The sequence below is a fragment of the Ixodes scapularis genome, unplaced genomic scaffold (assembly GCF_016920785.2).
Source record: "Ixodes scapularis isolate PalLabHiFi unplaced genomic scaffold, ASM1692078v2 PGA_scaffold13__105_contigs__length_92229423, whole genome shotgun sequence".
Taxonomy (NCBI): Eukaryota; Metazoa; Arthropoda; class Arachnida; order Ixodida; family Ixodidae; genus Ixodes; species Ixodes scapularis.
Window position 1 is genome coordinate 13,679,912 of NW_024609839.1, and position 15,701 is coordinate 13,695,612.

The window sequence follows — 15,701 nt, forward strand, 5'->3', positions numbered from 1 at the left end:
TTCGTGCATATGTATGCTTTTAACATGTCTAAAATGGGTCTTTATATGAGCAGTGTGACTGGACCCTTATATACAAGGAATGCCTCAGACGGTGTCTGCAGCGTCTCTTTTGTAAGATGTATAAATAGTGCGACCGCCGGTTTAGAGTTAGACGTTGGCGGTAGCCGGGAGAGCCAAGACAATGCAAGCTGTTTTCTCTAGCAGTGATATTTTATTTCCAAAGTTTGCAGAGAGAAGTCACGAAGCGAGAAATTCGCAGAGCGTATAGTAAATCACGACATCCGCGCAATTTCGTGTTTTTATTTTTTGCACCGCAGCAGAAATTAGAAATTAGATGCGTTTGGATTTAAAAGCGCCCGTGCAGAAACCATAGTCGTAGTCCCTGATCTTCATCTCCACACTGTCGTGGGGATAATAGTAGGATTCTTCTTGGCCTTTGATGTGCCAAGTAATACCGAGGGCCTTTGTTGGCGAAGTGTAGGTGAATTTACGTCCATTAAGATTTGCCCCGTTGCATTCCTTGAACCACCAGCCACCACTTAGTCTTGCGGAGCACTTGTCTTTGTCGGGTGTCTGTGTCATGCTCTTCTTGATGGTGAACTTCTCTCCGCTGTGGTAGGACAACGCGTCGTAACCTGTGCATGCCAAAAACCGGCGGGAATCAAGCAAAGTTATTGACCGCTCTCGCACTACAATATGCTCACAAGCGGCAAATATAAAATATGTTCTCTTAAAGGCAAACATGTATAAACGTTTTACTGCGCCAGTGGACGCAAAATGCTTTCCTTCGCTTCCAAAGTGGCAAAGCTTCCAATTTTACCTCAAAATTGGTTCAACAGATTAATTGACACGACCGAACTAGTAGTCTAAATTACGAGTCTCATTAATTGTTTGTAGAGGTATCGAAATTTTAAAATTTGGTCTGAAAGGCTCTATAGCAACACTGACAACACTTAAACCGTGACGTGAAAATTATGACGCTAGTTGCAGCAGGCTACCGCCCGTTGCAAAGGTATACGACCGTTACCATCCATCCATTCATCCATTGCTGTTATATGGGGGCAGCACAGTTTGTTCCCGTTCGGTAATGTTAAATGAATTCTGCAAAAACTCACGCCGGCAAACGAAAAAAAAACAACACTTAAAGCAGTGTGTCGTTTTAGACTGCTCGACTTCCAAGTTATATGTGACATCGCATTGCTGGAGAAAGCGTGAAAATTTTAATGTTGGCTTTTGCACAACCGTCATTTGCTGGTCTTTCAATAGCCAATCTAAATTGAGAGATAATAAATAGCATGCTGCGAAGACTAAACTCTGGATATTCCGAAAAGCCGTTTGTCTGGCTAGGTCAAAAACCACTTAAAGTGTCAATAATCTACGTCCAGAATCGAACTGGGGCTTCACTGTACCAGTCACTATGAATGTCTGTAGTTGAATTGAAAGGCAAACAAAATCTGGAAGGAATCAACAGCCAAGACTTAACATTATAGCAAAGGAGTGCCCAAACTGCGGCTCGCGAGCCGGCTCTACGCGGGTCCAAGTGCGGCTCGCGGCTCCCTGGTAAGCCTGGTGCCTCCCCCCCCCCCCCCCCCCCCCTTTTCTCCTCATGTGTCCCCGCATTAAAACAAAACAAAAAAAGTTCTACAATTAAAAAAAAAGAAAGAAAACCTCATTGTCTTGCCAGTCTTATACTACACTACCTACATACAGTTGGACTGCATTTTGACACGCATATATGTCCAGCGACCCTGTTTTTTTTGTTTTTTTTATTGTTCTTGAAAAAAAGTTCGAATACGAACAACGGGCGTCGGGGGCAGCGGCTGGTTGCTTTAGCAACCGTAAAGCAAAAATGACTGCATGGTTCAATATTGCTTAGGGGTTGAAGGAAGGTACTGCTGCCTGGTGTTATTGGTTGTAGTCGACTATTATAATTGGCCCCTTTAGAAAGAACTGTTTCCTCGATATCATTTTCTGTTAAAAGTAGCCCCCGTTTCTTTATTTTTTTTGCAGCTCTCTGAACTTTTGCAGTGTTGTCTGCATCTCTATCCCCATGTCACTCTGGCCACCTGTGTCATAGCACATTTTTTTTTACGATTTCATAAAAGGTAGAATATGCCTGCGTGCTTCACGGAACAACGGCGAAATTGTTCATGCGAAACTACGTGTCACACAGAAGATTTTGATGACGTATTAGTCTCTTTAAAGAGTGCACCCAAAATAATTATTAACGTCAGTGATAACCAGGTTCCTAATTATTTTTAGGTAATTAAATTTCAAACTATCAAATTTTAAACATTGCTTCAATTAGAGAATTGCTAAGCATCGTCTGAAATCACAAAATCAGCCCGCTTAAAGAGCTAGACAGCACGCGCAGATTTTACCGCCCTTCAAAAACACACAGTTTGGACTCGTTTCCAGTTTTCGGTTTCCTGTCGGCAGAGCCGAAGAAGTCCTGCTCACAGCGGACAAAGCGCGCACTAACAAACGGAATCACACATTCTTAGGATGATATGTTGAAAGAGGCAAGCCGGCAAAACCGATACCTACCGTCAGGACCCTCGTATTCGTCGATGGTCAGCTTGTACTTCTCCTCTTTGGAGCCAACATGAAATTTGTGATAGAGCACAACTGTCGGTTTTGTTTGTCCTGTTCTTGTCAGTTCGATTCTGAGAGATTGTTGGTTGTTCGGAAAACTCGTAAGTGCATGAAGATTTTCGTTGCCTTTAGCGGAAGGTAAAAATGTGTTTAGAATTAAAACATGAACGCCATCTCCAAAGTTAAGACTGAGTCATAAACCCTCCATGACGTGAGGCCTCACTCCTAACATGAGCTGCAGGAATGAGCATTGCGCTGACTAAAAGCATAGGTCAAAGCAAACTAACGATAGTAAATTCAGAACATGAAATAAATAGAAGAGTAGCGATCCACATTTTTCGTTTCGCAATACTATCTAATCATATGGTTTAATAACATAGGGTAATGTATTTTATTATTATAATTGTATTCAGGAGCAAGCTGAAATGCTGGCAAAATACCATTACTTGTGAGAGCTTGTTTCGAATGGTGAGTATCAGTGCTAATCGCAAAGCAAATAAATACCTATAGGCTACGTCACCTGAGAGTGTCTTTATTGACTGGTTTTATTTTACGGGTGGACCAAAATTAATATTCTTACTACAGGTGTTTTTTGTTTAACGCGAAAATTAGTTTTTTGTTTGTCTTTTCTTGTTTTGGTTTGAGGAAGATTCTAAAAGGAGATTTAACATCACTCGCAGATGTGCGTGGCGCACTGTACATGTAGACCCACTAAAGTTTCCGGGAAAGTTTACCATGTGACGTGACGTTGCCACGTGACGTGATGCCAAGGTCTCACGTGACACGAGCGACGCCAGCTGTTTATAGGTGGCGCCAATCGTTTATCAAAATAGCGGGTATAGTGAGGGTCGGAGATACGTGATGGGTGTATCAGTTGCTGGGACTGTCTCGTGGTGTGCTGGCTTCACTGAGCGACACGAATTATTCCTCAGGCAGGTGACATTTTTTTTCCCAAAACAACAAATATGTTTAGCGTAATGTTGACTCCTTGATTCATTTTTTTTTAAAGTCAGGAGCAAAATAGAAACCAAATTTATAAAGCAGGCGAGCTCGTTAAGGTTACACTTGACTCTAAACCGGAGACGAACGGACGACAAAGGGCAAACACGCACGTCTCAAAGCTCATCACTTTGCGTCAGTCATAGAGATTTAGACGTGTGTGCTTGTCCCCTTGTCCGTTTGTCTTCGGTTTAGTATCGTGTGTACCAAAACTAACTTCTGTTCTGGAGTCAACGCCTCGGTATAGACGTTAATGTTGGTTTCGCTCCTACCGAAAAAATGTGTCTTAAAACGTAGTTTGTAAGGTAAAAAAAATTTCAGCCACTAAAAGATGTGATTTTGAGAGCCTTGTTCCATTAGATGGGTTAAACGGGTAGATTATTCTTGAAATTAAATGCTCGTACGTTACTTAGTAGACACATCGAGTTTCGCAATTTTTAGAGCTCTAATTCTACTAAAAACCCAGTTTGACGTTTCGCTATTTGGATTATGAAAGTGGAAATATATCTAGATTCTATCTGGATTTCATGTTTTCAAAAATTATTCGCTTGGCATGACGCTGCGGACACTTGACTACTTTATGGTCGCCTTTCGAGCACGGCAACTACGCCGCTTGCTTTTCTAGCATTGTGAGAGGTGAGGCCGTCCTAGAGGTATAGGACGACTTCTAGGATGACCGCAAGGACGACGCCAAGGTAATGAAACAAGCAAAGTCGCCCGTTGAGCGGCGCATGCCACTCAATCGTATTTTTATTGGTTTATACAATGCTTTTTCGCTCAATGGATCAAGTAAGGTTTTCGCCTTAAAGCATGCTTTACGAATGCCGTTATTAAATATTTTAAAAATGTCGTTTAGAAAGCTTCCAAATTTTATACTCCAAAATGAAGGAAGCAATAAGTTTCAACAGGTCGAGTACGTCACCGGGGATGTAGGCGAGACGGTGCACACTGTTTAAACGCTTTCAGTCTCCACGAGTGGTACCAGGAAAGCGACGTCAACAGAGAAGGAGCTCGCGATTCAGCATAATGCAGTGCTACGGGCCCGTGTATCTTCAAAGTTCAGGGTGGTGGCAGTATAAAAAACGACGCATCAGCGCCCCACACCAGTGTTCACGAATAATACCGGTCTCAAACTCCCAGGCTCCACCGCTCCACTCGGCACCGACACGACATACGGCAACAAACTGCATCAAAATGTCCCAGAAGTAAAGGCGTCTGCTCCCGTACTGCTACTAGCGGAAGTGAAGTGTTGGGCGGATGTCCTTCTCAAATATATATAAAGGATGCTTTGCGCAAGGATCATTTTCATTTATTATTTTATACGTAATGAAAAAATCCCAATAATTTGTTTTCCTATCTGATTCAAGCTAGTCGGACTGCTCATAACACTGGTCAAGCAAAAAAATAAAAAAAAACTTTGAACTTTTTCATGACCGATTAAGATTTATTGTTAATATATCGTTATTTGTCGCAACGGACTAACATTATAGATTTTGTCTCCACACTTTCTAAATGCAAACAGTTCTAACACACGGCTGTCCGTTTCGCCGTGTTTTGTGTGTTCTATAAATAATGTTTATTTTTTTCCACCATAAGATGGTGGCGATCAGGGAAAAAAGCTGTCAGGTACAGCTTGACGGGTCCCTGACCGCCTACAGAAAGCAGCAACAGAGCCGGAAAAAACGATATTCAAGAGGAGAAAAGAAAAAAAAAAATTGTACAATGATTGTCGCTATCACACATTTTAAAACAAATTTTAGATTTCTTTTCCCCTTTTTTACATTGAGGCAGGACAGACAGCAGAGATAAAAATTATGCAAAAACTAGTTACAAAGATCACAAAGAAAGAAAGGCAACTACCTTCAGCTGCTAGAGAAAAAAGATGATTTTACTTCTCTTAGGGATAACTTATCCCAATCTATACTTTTAGTCTTATACGAATTGAGTAAATTGGGGAGAGTGTATTTAAGCATTTGTTTGCCATAGTTTGTTCTTGGTGTAGCCACCTCCCAACATTCAGCACCTCGGGTAGGGTAATTATGAACATTTTTTGATAAATTTCCAAGATCTGTTAAAAAAGTTGAGTCTTTAAGTTGCTCTACTTTAAGGCTAGTGCTAAGCCTGTAATCATATAATGCATGCGCGTTTAATACGCGAAATTTTTGAAATAATCCAGCTGTGTGAAAATCATACGAGACGGCAGCTATAGCCCTCAGTGCTTTTCTTTGCAATACATGTAACTTTTCTAGGTTTGTTAAAGTTGTTGTTCCCCAAACTAAATGGCAATAATTTAAGTGAGAATAAAATAGATAATTATATATTAATAATTTAACGCTCTTTGGAAAATATAACGATGTCGTTTTAACATGCCCACAGTTTGGGATAGCTTTGGAATAAGAGAGTTTATATGACTTTCCCACGACATATTTTCAGAAAACGTGACACCTAAGAGTTTAAAACAATTCACAATCTCGATTTTGGTTGAATTCAAAACTATCTCCTTGGTAATGGTAACGAGTTTATTTTTAGGACGAAAAAGCACGGCTTTGGTTTTATTTACATTTATTTGTAATGCGTTGTATTGACTCCACGTTTGCAACCTAGACAGGGCCAGATTTGCCATATCGAATAATAGGTCAGGATCATCTGCAGAAAACAGTATGCTCGTGTCATCAGCATAGTTTACAAATTTTGCGCTTACATTAATATTGACTATATCATTCACGTACATGTTAAAGAGGAAGGGGCCCAATATACTACCCTGTGGTACACCAGAAGGAATAGGTTTTATAGTGGAAGAATTCCCATTGATATAAACATATTGTGCACGATGCTTCAGATAAGATCTTATCAGCTGTAAAGCGTGCCCTCGAATTCCATAATTATCTAATTTAGATAGTAAAATTTTATGATTGAGGCAGTCAAACGCCTTGGTGAAATCTATAAAGACTCCAAGAACCATATTTTTGTTTTCAAAGCTTTGTAAAATAAATTCTTTTAAAACAAGTAAGGCAGATTCTGTCGACTTGTGTTTTATAAATCTATACTGTGATGGAGTTATCAAGTTATACTTATTTGAAAATTTAGTCAAACGTGTATGAATAACCTTTTCGAGCGCCTTGGAAAACACTGGTAATATCGAAATTGGCCTGTAGTTTTCCATTTCATTTACATTTCCTTTTTTATGCAATGCTGAAACTTTGGCAATTTGCATTCGCTTAGGAAAAATTCCAGTAGAGAAAGAGGTATTAAATATATGAGTTATTACAGGTGCTAACAGATGAATAACATGTTTTACCGGTCTTATCTGGATGCCGTCGACGTCACAACTAGAACTATTTTTAAGCAGAAGAAACACGCTTATAATTTCTGGTTCGACGACGGGATCTAAAGATATCGAATCACTGTTCCGTTTATCATTTAAAACCAAAGGAGTTTCGGTTTCAGTAGTACCCAGAATATTTACAAAATGTTCGTTAAAAGCATTTGCCAGTGAACATCCAGTAAGTTCCGTACCATTGCACAGAATCTTTTCAATTGAACTGAAGGGGCGATTACGATAAAGAAGATAATTTAGTTGCTTCCACATGATGTCAGTGCGTCCTTGTGTGGCCTTGAACAAATCAAAATGATAACGCGTTCTGGCGCGCTTTAGTTCTTTTGTCAGGTTGTTGCGATAGTTTTTAAATACTTTAAGGTCCTTCTGGTCCTTGGATTTTATAAATCTACCATATAAAGCGTTTTTTATCTTAATTTTACAGAGTAAATCCCTCGTTATCCAAGGCTTCTTTATGCGCTTGTTTGTTTTAATAGAAGTGAAAGGAAAATATGTCTTATACAGTCTAAGAAATAACTCTATAAAAGTGTTATAAGCCCCGTCAGCACTATCCTCACACAGTACCCGGCTCCAATTTGTATTTGAAACAGCGGTCTGAAAAGCGTTGAGTCGATCTAAAGTTATTTTTTGTACTAATGTCCGCTGTGTCCTACAATTTTTTTTCGGGAAACTTTCTGTAATGGTCAGCGACCATTACAGAAAGTCTGTAATGGTCAGCGACCAAAGAGCTCACCCGCACATGTCAAGCTTATATGCGCCGCGGGGAGAAATGAATATCAAGTAGGAAGTGTCGGGCGTAGTGTCGTTGTTGTGTTTGTGTTCATGTCGGTGCTGTGTATTACGTGGTACTGGTGTTGCCTGGGTTGTACAGGGTGAAACAAGGAGACGGCAGGCTCTTTAAATCGACCGCAAAATTCGGTTTCTTAACCTATCACGCTACGACTTTGTGCAGCGTTGCCCTCAGATGGTGCATTTTTTTTTTTGTAAAGTTTGCAAAGAGCAAACTTACGTGAGGAAAAAGTAAAGAAAGAAAAAGGCTTAGCTCCTACGGAAACGCACCGACGCCACCGGTCTTCAAGCAACACGGCGCCGTTTCGCACGGGAGACAAGAGATGGCGCAAGAGGTCGCGACGCCAACTGCCGCCAACGAACGAGCAGATGACGCCGAGAGCCGGCGTATTTAGTAGACAAGGAACTGCAGTTCCTTGTTGTTACCGCGCCTGTTTTTGTTTCTGCGACTGTCGCCGCCTGCGGAACGCGCGCCGCTTTTGAGTCGAAAAAATCGTCTGCTAAAGACGCTGGCTCTCGGCGCCGTATACTCGTTCGTTGGCAGCGTTCGTTGCGGCATCTCTTGTGTCCCGTGCGAAACGGCGCCGTCTTGTTTGCAGACCGGTGGCTTTGCTGCGTTTCCATAGGAGCTAAGCCTTTTTCTTTCTTTACTTCTTCCTCAGGTAAATTCGCTCTTTGCAAATTTTACAAAAAAAAAAAAAAGCACCATCTGTGGGCAACGCTGCACAAAGTCGTAGCGTGATAAGTTAAGAAACCGAATTTTGCGGTCGATCTAAAGAGCCTCCGGTCTCCTTGTTTCACCCTGTATGTAGGGTTGCTCTCTGGTCGTGGTCGTTCGCAGTGTGTTAACAGAATCGTATTTTTTTAAATATAGGCTGCTAGAAATCTCGAGAGGTGTCGCAACTTACCGCGCGATTCTAAATAGTTTGCTCAAGTTATTTACCCATGTGAGTTCGGCATCCGTTTTTTTTTTTTTTTTTTTTTGTCTAGCGGCTTTGTTGAAGCTACCGACGCCGCCGACGACGCACGTAGGTACCTTTGCACGTAGCTACGTCCGCCGCTTGGAGACTTTACTGTCTATAAAAGACAGCGAACGAGAACTAACGCGCCCCGTGTGCTTTCAATTCGGCTGAAAGGCGCGCGGCTCGCTGGGCTCGTCCCTCGCCTATTCTCGGCTGCTGGCCGCCATGCTTTATAAGGAACACGCTCGAAATGTGTTTTGCGGAAGGCAGACACGGTGTAGCGTGTTAAGTTTACACGGCACCTCATGTGTAAACGAATAACGCAGATGGCTCCGTGTAACACGAACACGTTCCGACGTGTCCGCTATGGGACAACGGTTTACACGTCTGGGCGTGTTATTTTTGCTAACAGTGTACAGTATATAGTCTTCTCACCATGGTCTTAAAACTAAGGTTGGAGAAACCTCGAGTATATACAACCATACGTTTTGCCAGTATTTTCTTCTAAGTAATGTTGATTTAAAGCTGCCTAAAAATGCGCTCAAAACGGTGAAAACGGCGATATATCAGAAATTTCTTAAAAATCCACAGCGCTTTCACAGGAAAATCTAAGGGCCGTAAGACCATCATTACGTCTTCGTAATGAACCTCCGAAAGAATCAACACTCTCGTGCATTCCTGGAATTCAGGTTTGTGTAGCGAAATTCGCCCATTTAGTGACAAGCGGGTGACTCTACTTTAGGGTGAACGGAGTATAGCGTGATCGCTAGAGCGCTTCGCGTTCCTACCTCGAGAGGGCGAGCAAGGAGCTGGAGTAACGAGTCCAAATGCCCGCATGAGCGTTTACACCTGCGACTGCCAGTCGCGCGACCAACTAGTGACATGTGACAAGCGAGAACCGACGTTCACACGGCAGGCGATCGGCGAGCCGCTTCCGTGAGTTGTTCCTCGGGAGCTCTCGGGAGCCGCCGTCGATACTGCCCTCTCCACTACAACTCCCCTATCCACAACTTCCTATGGAAGTGCGCCCTGGAGCCTGCAAAATGGCCGTCATTTGGATGATCATCGTAGAACAGCAGCACATCAGCAGTCTGCGACGTCTAAGCAAGTCTAGTTTTGCTATATACGAGAAGTATTAGAGGTTCCCTAGTGAAAAAGCCATTTGTATGAGAAATTCCTTGTGTCCAATAACATATAAGAACCATATAAATCATATGTAAAAAATATAAGAACCTTATAAGAACTGTATAAGATATATAAGTACTATACAAGAACCATATAAAAAATTTCTCAGAAGTTTCTTTAAAGGATCTTATATTATTATTATTATTATTATTATTACTATTATTATTATTATTTATTCTTATACATCTCATATAGTTCTTGTATGTTCTCATATAATCTTATTTGATCCTAGACGTTCAATGGACATAGAAATGTATTTTACATATATATATATATATTTTTTTTTTGCTAGAGGTATAATATTATTATTAAGGGATCCTCTCCAAAATGTCGGGTGATGTTATTGATGCGGGATCATGGTTAGGCACATGGAACCCATACCCACACCGGGGATCCTGTATAATTATACCCGTTCCATAACCACCTAAAGGATATTGTATAGGTATACAGGGCCCATATACCACCTAAAGGTCCCTGCAGAGGCATACGGGGCCCATAACAGCGATAACCGTTATGGCTCTTCCTACCAGTGAAAATGACATCCGTCGTTGATGTATCAGTTGTCGGAGTTGAGGTTGCAGTGGGCGGTGTAAGGCGTCCGTCGTCGATGTTGCCAAATCATTGAAAAGAATCGTCCGCCACAGCGTTAATAACCAGCTCTATACTTAGAACTTGTTTGTGCCGGATGCCCACTCAAAACGAAGTGAATTGGAGCTTTGTATGTATAAATGTGGAAATAGGCTGGAGCTTATCTTATAGAGATTAAGATTGTGCTTCTAATGGCTTTTATAGGAACCACCATTCATTACCTGTTTGAATGCCCGTAAGAAGCCATACAGGAATTCATTTATTTTATTTATTTATTTATTTGATACCCACAGCGCCTTTCGGCATTACAGTAGGGGGGGGGGGGGTTATACACAAAAAATCAAGTATGACGTAACAGGTACTACATTGGAAACATTCATAAAAAGACAACCAATCGAACAAAAAGGATTTCGCGAACATGAAACAACCAAGTCACAACTATCGCGACACACGGAGAAGATTGCAACAAGTTTTACAAAAAGCTACCCATTTCGGATTCCTCGTCATCGGCTCCTTTTATAGACCACCTGCGACTAGTGACGAATCAATCCAACTATTAACGAATGCCTTGTCATCCATTTCTTTCGACTATCTTGTGCTGGGAGGGGATTTCAATTTTCCGGATATTCAATGGGATGAAGGGTTGCCGAGTACCTCAAATTCATCCGGGCCATATGAATCCTTTATGAATTTTACTTCTAGTTTTTCGCTGCACTAGCACGTGTCGGTTCCTACGCGCTTGGACCCTAGAAGAGATAACACGCTCGATTTGATTTTCAGCAATGAAAGTTCTATTATCTCCTCTGTCTCAGGTATTCCCGGCATGTGCGATCACAAGGCGGTAATCGGACAAATAAAATGCGCAAAGAAAGCAGTAGCTCGCATGCCCCCAAGGAAAATATTCCTATACGATCAAGGTAACTACGCGACTATGGATGACGAACTTTTCTCTTTTTTTCCTTTGTTTAGAAACCTCAGTTCTGATGTGGATGTTGACACACTCTGGAATGTGTTTAAGACAAAGCTAAAATCCCTTACTGACACTTTTGTTCCATCAAAAGTTATAAACTCCAAAAGACGCAACGACAAGCCATGGATTAACAAAGAGCAACGTTAAATCATTAAAAAAAAAACGGCGAGTGTTTGTAAAGTACCGACAAAATAGCAACTCTGGTAATCTGGCCCGCCTGAAGGAGCTTACAACACTCTTCAAAGAAAAGATGTCCTCTTTTAAAACTATGTTTCACAACTCCCTTGACGAAAAGTTAAAGCGAAACCTGAAGATATTCTGGAAATACGTTAAGGCCTGAAAGAGAGACGTCACGGGCATTCGACCCATCAAAGAATCCGGACGACTAGTAGATAAGGACAGTGATAAGGCGATGCTCTTCAACAGTTATTTTGAGTCTGTATTTACGTTGCCTATTGGGGATGCCATCCCTTCATTTTCCTTTACTCTAGGAGAGAGTATGCCTGATATTTAAATAAGCCAAGATGGAATCCTTAAGCTGGTAAATAATCTTAAAGAAAACAAAGTCACCGGGCCGGATGGACTATCTTGTCGCGTCCTTAAAAAATGCTCTGGAATCTTGTCATGTTTTTTGTATGTTTTATTTAAAAGCTCACTCTCCTTTGGCTGTCTGGCCAGCGAATGGAAAAGAGCATATGTTGTTCCAGCACACAAAAGCGGACCAAAAAATAGGGTAGACAACTACAGGCCAATTTCCCTACTCTGTGTGTGCTCGAAAATACTAGAACACATAATTTACAGTAATCTATTCAAACATCTTGTTATAAACAACTTCCTTTATCCTAATCAGCATGGATTCAGAAGTGTTTTTTCCTGCGACACTCAGCTAGTTGAATTTTACCATGACATAGCTTATTCCTTTGATAAAGGACTGCAGGTGGATTGTGTCTTTTTAGACTTCCAAAAAGCATTCGACATGGTCCCTCATAAATTATTTTTGCAAAAAGTAAACTCTCTTAGCCTACCTGATTGTCTTTTTAACTGGATTTCAGACTATTTACAGAATAGAAAACAGGCAGTTCTGGTCAACGGGAAAACATCAACTTACGTAGACGTAACGTCGGGTGTCCCCCAGGGGTCTGTGCTAGGGCCTCTTCTGTTTTTATTATGTATAAATTATATTTCTGTTGGAGCTGGATCAAGCATTCGCCTCTAGGCAGATGACTGTGTCATATATAGTAATATTAGGACTGAATCGGACTGCCTGGCTTTGCAAGAGGACATTAACAGAATTTCACGGTGGTGCGACAAGTGGGGAATGAAGCTTAGTATCCACAAATGCTCTCAGATGACGTTCACTAGGAAGCGCCAGCCAGTAAACTTTTGCGTACTCGATCGGTGGCGTTTAACTGAAGAAGGAAAAAGTAGTAAAGTATGTAGGTGTTAAATTTTCTCATAACTTGTCATGGAGAGCACACATCGACTTCGTCACGGCCAAAGCTAACTGCATGTTAAACTTTTTGAAACGTAATTTCATGGACTGTCCCCAAACTGCGGAAGCAACTCTTTTTAAGACTAACGTTAGGCCGATACTGGAGTACGCCAGTGTCCTGTGGGACCCAAAAGAGAGTTACTTGGAGAGAAAAAATAGAGCAAGTACAGAGCAGGGCTGCGAGATTTGTCACAAGAAACTACAATTACAGAGAAAGTGCTACCGCTCTTAAAAGGCAATTAGAGTAGGAGCCGCTTTCCTTCAGAAGAAGACGTCTTCGTTTGAAGTTTCTTCACGCAATTTACCATGCTCAAACCGGCATTAATAAAGCTAAGTTTATTCAACCCCACAACATCGTATCTAGGAGATTAGACCACTCGGAAAAATTTAGGGAATGGACAGCCCGAACCAACGTTTTTGAAATATTCATTTTTTAATAATAATTGGGTTGTGTGTGTGTTTATACAGCCTAGAACTTGGTCTGCCTCACAGGGGCGACGAGTCTCCCAGCTGTAGATGAGAAATTTAGCCAGTGCCGTACACCCGCTAGCCTGGGGTCTTTAACGTGCATCACGCAGTAGTGATACACGACCGCACGCCGGTACGATGCTCATCCAGATCGAAACGGGCAGGGGTGGGGCTCGAACCCAGGATCCCTGGGTTCTGCAGCGCGAGCTTTCGCTCCACGTGCTCCGAGCTGGTGTGCGCTAGACCACTCGGCCACCGATCCCCCCTAATATTCATTTTTTTTTCTTTTTTTTTCCCAACACTATTAAAGAGTGGAACGCCCTGCCAAATGGCACCGTTTCTATCTTGTCAAACTCACTTTTCTTTGACAGACTGTCACGTGACAGCTGGCCAGACTAACATGACTAGGAAAATGTTTTGACCCTTCCGATGTGAATTTCGAGTGATTACTGGGTGCGATACTGTTGTATGTTTATTTGTTCCTACTTCGATTACTGTATTATTCCTTGAACGAAGTTGATAAAACTACATCTGTGTGGGTGTGTTTTTTTTTATTTTTTTATTTCTGTGTCATGCGGCAAGTGGGTTATTTAATTTCGCTGTTAGCACATATTTACCTCAGCTGAATCTTTTATCTGGCACGTACCTGGAATGCGAGTCACCGATGTTTCTTTTATCATATTCTGAGCTTGCTTTTGATTGAGTGTGTTTTCCTGTGAGCTTGCGTTATTCCTTTTTTTTGGTGCATATGCACGTGTGTAATTTCTACCCTCACAACGATGCACCCCCCCCCCCCCCCCCTGCAATAATGCCTTCGGGCGCTGCGGGGTAACCCGAAATAAATAAATAAATAAATAAATAAATAAATAGGAAATACTTTCCTGTAGGGCTTCCTGTATAAAAAGCAAACAGGAAGTTCCTTCCTGTAAGACGTCATGTATAAACGTTTAAGGAAAATGACTTCCTGTGTGACTTCCCACAAAAGGGTATACAGGAAATGGCTTCCCGTATGCCTTCCCACAAAAGGGTATACAGGAAATGCCTTTTTGTAAAACTTTTTGTATGAATGTAAATGAAAATTTCCAATGGGGTCGGGTTCCTGTTTCGCGGTTTTCAAATTTTTGTTGTCGCACACCTCCTCGTGCGTAATTCTTGTCCAAGGGAAAAAAAAATGGAGGTATTTGCCTGAGTCTTTCGGAATTAAGCGTACAATGAAAGAACAATCGCTACATTGGGGCTCACTCACGCGAGATTTTGCGGTAGAAAATACGTACCTGCGAAGTCAAAAGTCGCGGATTTGCTGTCAAACCGGGTTCATTTTGGGCGCTCGTTCAGACAGGAATGCTGCTTTGTATAGAGGAATGAATACAATCTAATAGCGTTGATCAGATCCACCGTAGAGACTTCCGTGGCTCTTTCTCCATGCCCTCTACCGCGAACCGACGTTACTTATAGCAGATTTAGAAAGGGTGCCGCGAATGGACGGCCATGTTTGTTGCAACTCCCACAGAAGTGCCGGGTGTTCGAGGCCCCGCTGACTGGTTCAGCCGCCGGGTGACTCTGCGACCGGCCCGAAAAATCGGCCCGGTCGCGACTGCCCCGAACCGTTCGCTTGTGCGACAAAAAGCTGTCGCGCGACCGTTCAAATTTGCAAGAGCGCCATTTAAATGCACTTGTTTTGTGCTCCAGATGCGGGTTGCCTTCTCTGAGATGCAGGTACACTAGGATGCATATGCTTGTACTTGCCTATCCAGTAACTGCTCCCGCTTGCTGTAAATCCAACCTCATAATCTCGTTCGTTTTTCTCGAAGTTGTTGTCGTTGACTTCATATTTGGTCCGACTTTGAATCACCTGGAAGTCGATAGATGAGTCAGCGCGAAGGGAGTGAGAATGTACCCGCTTTTTTCCCGCCGGTTTTGGGTACCAGCTATTCTCCGTTTCACTAAAACCGTGCAGTACATGGAGAGAGTGTATCCCGACCTGGCCAAGAGGAGGGAAAGGAGGGACGGGGGAATCCCAGCTCTCCTCTACGGCTCCTCCTTTCCCTTCTCTTGAACAGAATGGCATACGCTCTCTTCCTTTTAGCCGTGGCTGTATTGCACGGTTTTAGTGGCAGAGTATACACACGTTTCACGGTAACTTGGCAGACGACGAAGACTACGGTCCCGGTGAGCCAATTAACGTGTAGGAGAGAGACACGTGACTGCGCTCTATCTCCCCAGACTCGCAGTAACCTCAAGAAAAAAAAAAAGGTTCTTACAAATTCTTACAACATTTGATTGTCAGAGGCAGAAGCGACGCTTTTGGTGCTTGAG

At 42.2% G+C, this 15,701-nt stretch overlaps 1 pseudogene; it reads right to left on the reverse strand.

Moving 5' to 3' along the window:
* Positions 1 to 330: 330 nt before the first annotated feature.
* LOC115327976 lies at positions 331 to 15,401 on the reverse strand (annotated as a pseudogene).
* Positions 15,402 to 15,701: the final 300 nt, after the last annotated feature.